The sequence below is a fragment of the Aythya fuligula genome, chromosome 1 (genome assembly GCF_009819795.1).
Source record: "Aythya fuligula isolate bAytFul2 chromosome 1, bAytFul2.pri, whole genome shotgun sequence".
In the NCBI taxonomy this organism is placed as follows: Eukaryota; Metazoa; Chordata; class Aves; order Anseriformes; family Anatidae; genus Aythya; species Aythya fuligula.
Genome location: NC_045559.1, coordinates 81,143,809 through 81,154,357, shown reverse-complemented (window position 1 = coordinate 81,154,357; position 10,549 = coordinate 81,143,809).

Here is a 10,549-nt window from a genome sequence, read left to right as displayed (position 1 = left end):
TTACATTTCTTAAGACTTTTAGCACATCCTTATTTCAAAAAACACAGCTATAGGTTTACAGTCCACCTCTGTTCTTTTCCTTGTATTTTCTTCAACATAGTTACTTTTTTCTATCATCTACGTGTTTAATAGGCAGACTTGTAGTAGTAAACCACTGCTGCTGTCACTGCCTACATCCTCAAAGGACTTAAGAACTGAGTATAATCCTATGCTATTACTACTCTTAATTCCTACAGCAATGATTGAAATATATTTTTTTCTAAATGGGTAAATCATGGGAAGGAAATTAGAAAAGGGGCCAAATATTCCTATTGCCCATATTCTCAGCTGTGCTATCCTGTTCCTAGCAGCACTATGTTTTTTCTGTCCTCATTGGGTAAGTAATCAGGATGTTTCCAGTATTATTCAGGCCATCTTGACATTACCAAATCACAGTTGGTTACTTGACTCCTCCTTTTATATCATATACTTTTTACTGGTGTGGATGGGTAAATCCCTATGCTGTGGGTCAGAAATACAGAAACTTAATCCGAAACATCAGAACAGCACCAGCAGACTAGTTTCTGTATTTTCTAAATGCAGAACAATTTCCACTCAACATTTCTGTTTCTTCTGTCATCCGTAAACATAAGAGCAGAAACTTAGACGTGCATGTTTTTAAAAATTGCAGTTCTCTTACATGCATTTGTTACAGATTATTTGCTCTCAGCAGATATTTCCAGCTCTTACTGGTTATTATTTCAGCTTCTCTTGAGAGGAATATTGTATTTCCTGATCTACATTTCTGTCTGCTTAGCACAAGCGATTGCTCATTTTGAGGCCAACAGTAAAAATATTTTACTAGCCTGCCATGTAGATCTCAGACCAGAAAAGTTTTGTCATTGATTCAGATATTGAAGCTGTATCACTTCTGATTGAATCTCAGATGTTTGCTCGCCTCTGGGTAGGAAATAAGAAACAAAGCTGAAGGCTATGATTGTTGGCTGTCAGAGGCCTATGTGTGTTTTGTTTATGATTGATTTGCTGACACTGCCTATGAGGGCAGGTCTTAATTCCTTCTTACCTATAAATTTCCTCTAGTGAGGAGCTCATGTCCTCCAGCCCTGACTGAAATCATTCTCCTCTGAGAAGGAAATTGTAACAGACTGCTGTGAAAACTCATCAAAGCCACACAACACATCTGTCTTCAGGGAGGGGAGCCCAATCTGAGGAGAAAGCCATAAACCTATATCTAGACCCGGTGAGAAGGAGAGATGCAGATGGAAGAAGGCAAGATCATAGTCATGAGACTGCAGGAGAGGCACACTTTGTGGCATGCTTTCTGCCAGTGCACATTACACAGCTGTCAACGCTTAAAGCTTGTCAAGCCATCCTGTTTGACTTTTACCTCATTTCTTGCTACTGAGAGGATGCACATGTGTAACTAATACCAGAGCCACCTAACAAAAAATTACATTCCTAGCTGATTATTAAATGCTCTTGTCCTTGAAATAGCATCAGTTCCAGGTGGGTGATCCTTTGCTCTCCTGGTAAGCAGAGGTTCCCTGAAGGCCACTTGACGTGGCTGAGCAAACGGGAAGAAATGACCTTTTTGCCCTGGCACTCTTTGAACTGGTAGGAGACATCAGTATTGCAACCAGTTCTCTTTTCCACTGACAAATGGTGCCACCTTTCTCCAGGTGACAATGGGACAGGGAAACTGCTTTGTTGCTGGGGTACAACTTGGAAGCCTCCCTGTACAAGCATTGTGAGCTTGTACAGCCTCCACATTCATCATTTTATGTTCTGTTGCCAAAGAAAGGGGAGAAAGATTTGCAACAGGGTTTTTAGCTGAAATCTAGTGCTCATGCTGTGTATGTGACTACCTGCAAAGGCAAATAGAAGGGTAATGTATGTAGTTAGTGTAATATTTATTGGCTGACTTTTATGACATTCAGATATCCACAAAGGGAACTGCAGGTCTACTGCTAAATATCATGTCAGTCAGACAATGGAGATAAAGGTAAAAAAGGGAGAAATAAAGATAGAGTCAGTGACAGTTCAGTGCAGTACTAAGGTATGCCTGCCATGAAGGATGCATTCCAGTATCCTCAGTGCTTAGAAAACAGATGGAAGACTATCCTGTAGAAGAGATGTTTCCAACCCCAGGAGACTGTTGACTACTTGTGTTGAGTTACTGCTTTCCTGAGGAGATTCTGAGCTGTTAATAAGCAGGCTGAGGTGCTGGTGTTGTGTGTCAACTCTGGAGGATCACCTATTACATTCACAGGTAAGGTGAAACCAAACTACTGTGATAATGGAATTATCTCTGAGAAAATGGGAAGAAAATGCCTGATCATAAACAACAACAACAAAAAAAAAATAACTCTGTTAAAGTTAATTTTTTTAATATAAAGTTACTCCAAAATCAGTACATCCTTATGGGTGAGAAGTCAAGCAAAGTGGGAAGAGGTCTGCATGGGCAAATGAGCAGACTGGTAAAACTCAGAAGAAAGAATAGTGCAGAAGGTGGAAAAAGGGACAGGCCACATGGGAGGAATATAGGAACACAAGCATGCAAGGATACAACAAGGAAGGCTGTTGCATAAATGGAATTAAATCTAGGAAGGGATATCAAGGACAACATGAAGGGCTTCTTCAAACTCATCAGTAGCAAAAGGAAGATGAGGAAAAATGTGGGTCCACTGCTGAATGGGGTAGGTGCCCTTGTGACAAAGGGCTGCAAAGACCAGCCCTCAGGAATCCCAGATCCTAGAGAAAAGAGAGAAAACCTGGAGAACGGAAGACTTTCCCTCGGTCAAGGAGGATCAGGTTAGAGATCATTTAGGCAAATCTGAAACCCACAAATCCATGCACCCAGATGGGATGCACCATGAGTGCTAAGAGAGCTGGAGATTGTTATTACTAGGCCACTCTTCATAATCTTTGAAAGGTCATGGAGATCAGGAGGAAGGGGCCTGAGGACTGGAAGAAAGACATTGTCATTCCAGTCTTCAAAAAGGTAAAGAAGGAGGACCCAGGAAACTGCAGGCCAGTCAACATTACCTCCATCCCTGGAAAGGCAATGGAACAACTCATCCTGAAGTCATCTATAAGCATGTGTCTAAGGAGACTGTACCACATCGGACAAACAAATGTGAACTGGTAACAACAGATGTGAAGAAGGCAGAGGTACTTAAAAACTTCTTTGCCTCAGTCTTCAGTGGTGGTGGTCAAATTTCCCACATCTCTTGAGTCTCTGAACCTTTAGGTGGGGTCTGGGAGAGTGGAGTCCCTTCCAACTGTAAGTAAAGAGCAAGTTTGGGACCTCCTGACACAACTTAATAACTGCAAAGCTATGGGGCCTGATGACAGGCATCCCAGGGTCCTGAAGGAATTGGCTGATGTAGTCACCGAGTCACTCTCCATCATATTTGAAAAATCGTGGCAGTCACGTGAAGTCCCCAGTGACTGGAAAAAGGGAAACATCGCTCCCATTTTTAAAAAGGGTAGAGAGGAGGATGTGGGGAACTACAGAGCAGTGAGCCTCAACTCTGTGCCTGGCAAGATTGTGGAACAAATCCTCCTGGAGGCAATGTTAAGGCACGTGCCTTAACAGGGTGTGATCCAGGACAGCCAGCATGGCTTCACCAAAGGCAAATCATGCCTGACCAATCCGGTGGCCTTCTATGATGGAGTGATTGCATCAGTCAACAAGGGAAGACCAACTGATGTCATCTATGTGGACTTCTGTAAGGCTTTTGACGTGGTCCCACATGACATCCTAATCTCTAAATTGAAAAGGTATGGATTTAAAGGGTGGACCATCCGGTGGATAAGGAATTAGCTTGATGGCCACACAGAGAGAATAGTGGTCAATGGTTCTATGTCCAGGTGGAGATCAATGATGAGTGGTGTCTCTCAGGAGTCTGTCTTGGGACTGGTGCTTTTCAATATCTTCATCAATGACATAGACAATGGGACAATGACATAGACAGTGGTCTGCCTCCTAGCTCCACACAGAACTATCTAAGTTGTGGTTTAATATGACAGGCAGCTAAGCACCACACAACCAAAAAAAAAAAAAAAAAAAAAGAAAACTCATTGGTTGAGATAAAGACAGTTTAATAGGACAGGAAAGGAAGGGATAATAATAATAATCATCATCATCGAATATACAAAACAAGTGTATTCTGACTGATGCCCAGACAGTCCCTGAGCAATGGCAGCTCCCCTGGCCAAATACCACAAGTTTACTTGTTCAGCATGACCTTATATGTTATGGAATTGGACAGTTTGGGACAACTGTCTAGGTTGTTTCCCTTCACATTTTCTTGTGCACCCCCACCCTCCATTGCTGATAGGGTAGTAAACTGAAAAGTCCTTGTTTTAATGTAAATACTGCTCAACAAATAAAACATCATACTGTTATCAGTATTATTTTTCTCCTAAATCCAAAACATGGCACCATACCAGCCACTGTGATAATTGCTGCAGTTCAGATGACACATTGGTTCTTGATTTTCAATTACAACTTTTATTGGAAAAATGCATATGACAGATAGCTTGATACACAGTTTACCAATACAAAATAACAAGCAAAAGATTATGCAAAGCAGATTCAGTTCCATGCCTCAAAGTTTGTGAGAAGTCATTAAATAGAGCACAATGATTAATTGCATTTTTTAAAAACTTGGAATTCCAGGATTCTGACATTACATGCTTGTCTATGCACAATATTATTTTGGATCATAGAACAGTATGAAATTCCAATTGCAATTGCAATTTCTATTTTGGATAATGGCTGTATATTGTTAATCTCTGAAACACTTGATTTAGGTGTAATTATATGACCTCTGCAGTATAATCTGTCCAGAATTACCAACATGTGTTTTCTACTTTAAGCTTCTGTTTTGAAAAGATTTTCTTCAGGGCAGTTAAAGTTTTGTCTGCCTAGCTTCTCATACACATACAGATAACGAGAGAAGGAATTGTGTCTGGCATTGTCAAGACAGCAGTAACCGAAACTTTAATAAAAATACTGATTTTCAAGAACTCCAACCTCTTAGGGCCACTTTGGGGAGGCTGGAAGTGACCATATGTGCTCTATACTTCTGCTGTCTCTATATTTAGACACCCCTCTGTTCTGTCTCTTGTTTAATGTGTTTTTATGTGTTTCTATGACCATACCCTATTTCCTCTTTGCTCTGTGTTTGCCTTCTCCTTTACTTCTCCCTCTCTTGAAGTGGGGAATGCTACAGGTTAGTGTTCAGATGCTGGGAATATCTGTGATGTCCCATGATCATCAATAGTCCAGCCAGTTCTCTGAAGAGGGTTTTCAGGTTTACAAAGTTTCTGTTGGGAATAGTCTTACAAGAGAGCAGCTGGCTCTACATTTCCCTCTGCAATCCCACCACCAAGACGATCCCCAGCCTCCAGCCCCTAACCTGTCATCTAGATAACTTTGGTGCATACTTTTGCTTTTTATAGAACTACACCACGTCTTCTCATGCCCTGTTCTCATTTTCTATGCTTATTAATCACTCTCTTTTTCTTTTTCAAAGGCTACTCGGGACCTTTGTCATTCCTTCATGTCTATAAATAGCAATATTGCCTTAAAACTTTGGATAGTGTTTGATTTATTTAGGATCCAATAATAGGAGGGGGAGAAATGTCAGGAATGCAGCAGAATTGACACCATAAACTCATCATCTGCAGGGTGTTAGATCATTGAAGATGCTTTTGGCATCACTGTGCTTTTCCAAGTGTTTACAAATAATGAGATCAATGTCACTGAATGGTCTGATCTTACAAGCTCCACCCTGTAACTATTATTTGACAGCAAGCATTCTGCAATGCATACCCATGGGACTGACACATTGCAGTGATAAAAGCGTTTCTACCACTTCCCATAAACGAATCTCAGTTTTGTTTGTTTTGCTGTTTTTATTAAAGTCCCAATTGCTGGAGTTAGGAGATCATAATATAACCTTTGCTGTCATTCAAACCATGCTATGGCCTAGCCATCAAGAATGCAAAAACCAGCTGGATGGCATGATATACAATTGCAGCCTAAAGGCTAAGAAATGAAAGGAACATGGTATTTAAAATAAAATTTCACTGTTAAACTAACACTGTTATCCATCAAGTCCTTGGGGTGATGACACATACCTCTGCCTTCCAGCCACTGTGTGCACATTATCTACACAAAACTGGCTCTGTACTAGCAACTACCATGGTGGGTGATTCCATCACAAAATACTGAATTATTTGAGCAGAAAATATCCATACAGTCTCAGGCAGATTTATTCTTGTTCTACTGGGGAAAGAATGAGAAGGGAACACAGGGAATTCAGTTCAAACAACCCAATTGCTTCTATAAATGAAAGCAAAATAATGTTTTGCTTAGGTTATAAAAGCATTTAATACCAAACTTTTTGTTGAAAAGATCTACTTCCTGCTGTGCAGTAAATGCTTGAAGTTTATCAAGGTATCATTCTTGGGTTGGATGTATTCCTTTTTTTTTTCTGAATTTAATGAAAAATTTCCAATTTTTGTCTGAGTAATAAGTCCTCTAAAAAATCTATTTCACATCTTTAGAAGAGACATAGGTGGCAACTAAAATCTGAGATTTTTTCAGTATGGATTGTGCTTCAGCACAGACATGCTGAGGTGTATGGAGATTTTTTTCTGACCTGACTCTTCATGACTGCCAGGAGTTAAGCATGAGAACATGAGCTCTCTTGTGTTGCAGGGTCTTCTGCTGGTCTTTAAGGAGTGGGTGATAGGAAGGAAGACCTTGTTGAGAAGTGATTCAAGTAGCCTAGTACAGATGGGGACTGAGAAACAATAAGGAACAGGAGGAGTTGGATAAGGGCTACACTGGTCACAGATTCAACAGTCGTCCAGATTAAGGCTTTGGCAAAACAATCAGTCTTCAGGGATGGGTTTTACTAATGTTTGAAGTATAAGCCCAGCACCCAATACCCATAAATAGAATACACAATGGAGAAAAGATGATGATTCACTGAGCAGGGCTGAGGTGCTGTTCTCAAACCATCCAAACAGGATAATGCAGTCATGTCTTTGTAGATTTAGCCATTGAGCACTAAGGCTTCAATTTCTGTATTTCTAGATGAAAGTCTGCCTTAAAAAAAGCCTGTGCAGGCTGTAACATCCTTTAGAGTGGCTCACTTTCCCCAGACTGGAGTGTGAGTGTCTGAGCAGTCCGATAGAACTGTTACAGTCGAGGTGTTCACAAAGCATCACAGTGCAGGAACCACAAGGGTGCTACAGGTGCAAATATACTTGGCTTAAACTGTGCATACCAACAAATATACCTGGTTAAAGTGATTACAGTTAATATCAGCAAGTTATACTGATGACTGATCAAGAATCTGACGGATCTCAATTGCTTTAAGATACAAAACAAGCTATTAGAAACATCACAGGAAACACTGCAGTAGTTCTAGCAAGTGTTGATAGCAAAGTTTTACAGAGTCTGCTGGTGAATTTTAATAGTAACACCTGTCCCCTAAGGAAAGGAGCCTGGAGACAAAGATAGCCAAAGAAGAGATGCTTTACCTTGAGGACTATATCCAAGACTAAACTGGGACTGATAAGGACTACGCTGGGCTTCATTTTGAGCAAGAAGATATTTGTTCTTTTTCTACAGGTAGCTATTACACAGGGGAAAAAAAAAAAAAAAAAAAGTTCTGGTATTTTTCATTTATTTTCCAAGGTTTCATAACTGCTTTTGATAATACACTCACACATTAAGCTTGCTGAAGCAACTTTAACAGTGCTGTGGATTTATTTTTATTTTTTTATTTTTTCTGTGTGGGTGTTCATCTTTTAGGACATTCTTTGAAAGGATCCTTAATGATGTAAAAAAATATTTATTATTATGGCTGGATGTAGAGACTTAAAAAAAAAAATCTGTGTCAGAGATAAGTGAATTCTTAGCCTTAGATGAAGTGGATAATGGAAATGTTATTCTCCCTACAGATGGGAAGCAGAGAGACATTGAAATGAAAGTGAGTACTCAGAGATGTACACAGGGGACATCTTTCAGACTGCACGTTTTCAACTGCTGGGCTACTGGCCTTAAATTTGCAATTATCCTTGATCTCAGACTTTTGCATCCTTTTACTGGTGAACATATTTGTACCAGAAATTTTCTACTTTAAACATCTTCATGAGCACAGAGAAGCCCTAACCTGTGCAAGACTGTAGCCACAGTAATATGCATTAGAACTCTTTAATAGAAGAAGATATTCTTTCCCCTTGTGAAAACAAAGCCAAGTCATCTATTGTAATTAATGTAGCCATGTAACAGAAGGTGGAATTTTGTATTGCCTGCTGCATGATCAGTATCTGCTCTGTGGCAGCACTAATTATTCTAACCAAACAAAGAAGGTCTCTTTGCATACAGCTTAGTTCAAGCAGTGAAATCAATAAAGGCAGGACACAACTCATTGCAAGCAATATTTATACAGCAGGGGATATTCATATTGGACAATATTGTATGAAGTTTGCCACACTGTTTTCATAAAACCAGCCCCTGTGTCAGATGATTATAGAGACTTGACCATAAAGGTATACCTAGGCAAACTGAAGTACTTTCTGAATGACCTTACTGACAGGACACACTTTGCTGCAGGGCAGCTGAGCTAAAATGTTACATATATTTGAGATCACAATTATCTCAAGAAAATTTGCCAGACATTCACAGACATAAATACTGTAACTGGTTACTCATTACTTGAAGAATAGGAATATATTTTGTTATCCAAATTGACAAATTGGAGAGAATTCAAATCAGAAGAAGCATTTTTCATGCTTTTTTTTTTTTTTTGTTTGTTTCTGGAGATGGAAAGAGAGAAAGAAACACGCATAATTTGCCTGAATAAAATGTGTGCTCTTGTTCTTCCTCTGCACCATCTGTGCATCCACAGATTGTGCACAGGTTGCAGACAGAATACTAGAGGTTGAACAGAAAGTCTTCTCATAGAGATTTTATACTGGGCCACCACAAGGAGTCTGCTGGCCCTGGCATAGTTGCTTAACCCTGTGGCACTACCACAGTAACTTGCAGCTTGCTCTACCAAACTGAGACAGTGCCTTGGAAACTGGTGTAATGTGGAAACAACCTCTGGGCTGGCTACATTATGTATGGGCTGTTGTTGAGCTCTGTAACAGCCCTACTTGATACAAAGGAAATGTAAAGCTCTTTATCTACAATCCACCCTCCCAAACGCACTGTGTTGGCTCTACAAGAGGACAAACTAGTAATCTCCAAATTGTTGAAAGAAAGAAAATTCAAAGTCAGAAATAAATCTCTAAGAAAGTGACAAGTATTAGAAGCTTCAAAAGCAGCAGAATACTTTAAAGAGGAGCGATTAGGTTAGGTAAAGCTTCCCAGAACTGAGATACAAAAAATATCTGTGGTGAAAGACACTCAGCTTGTGAAATTCAAAGTCAAACCATGGAAAGTCTTCAACACAGCAGCTCTTCAAACAGCTGGGATATTCCCTAATGATCCTGGCAGTGAGATGTAAAGTCTTAATTTTGTGTTTTTATTTAATTTGGGAACTACACCTTTCAGCAAAGGAATCTATTACTACCCTTCAATATTCCAGGCAGTATTCATTGGTTGATTCAGCAACGGTATAGCTGGTTAGAATATTACCCTTGTTGCTTGGATGCAAAAACTGATTTTTCAGCTGGCTACTGGAAAATTCTGTTTTCCAGTGCCTTTCTTCAGAAATATGGGCACCAGTTCTGAATTCTTCAGCATTTCTCAGGGAAAGGCATAGCCACTGGGAATAAACTTAAGTTTGCTACACTGTGGTCTGGTTCTTCGTTAGAAAACCTTTAAGAGTGTTGATTCTGGGGAAAAAAAAAAAAAAAAAAAAGAAAAAAAAAAGAGAAAAGCTGAAAGTACCTAATCTACTTAACAATCAGGCTCTTTTTAGCAAGAATGGGATGGAAAAAGTGAAAAGCTGAATAGAAAAAGCCAGAGATATAGAACCCAACATGCCTCTGAAAGGAGAAGATATAAACATAGATGAGTCCACCTCCATAATAATGCTAGGGTTTTCTTTGCCAGATCTAGGAACCAGCACATCACAGGATACAAAAAGTCAAGTGACCCACACTTTGGAGCAGAAGGGATGAAGGAGAGGAGAGAGCTTTAAACAACATTTGAAGAATTTTCCCCTATGAGGGACTAGGAGAGAAATAGTTTCTGAGTTAGGGGACAAGGTTAGGGGTCTAGACACTGAAGCAGGAATACTCCAGCAATAGCAATTGCAACAGCTGCAATGCAAGACAATTTTAACTGGGCTTCACCAAAGCACAGAACAAGAATAAGTTATAAAAGGGTGGGATATGTCCTACTTGAAGCATATAGCTAGCTATGAGGAGGAACTGGGGCTTGGAACTCTGAGTGCCTGCACACTCTTCCAAGGTGGTCAAGGATCTTATAGGAAGCTGTGTAACTCTGCCCATAGGCTTCAAGGCAGGGACTGGGGGGGATCTGGCTGTAAGATGTTATATTCTACTTTGC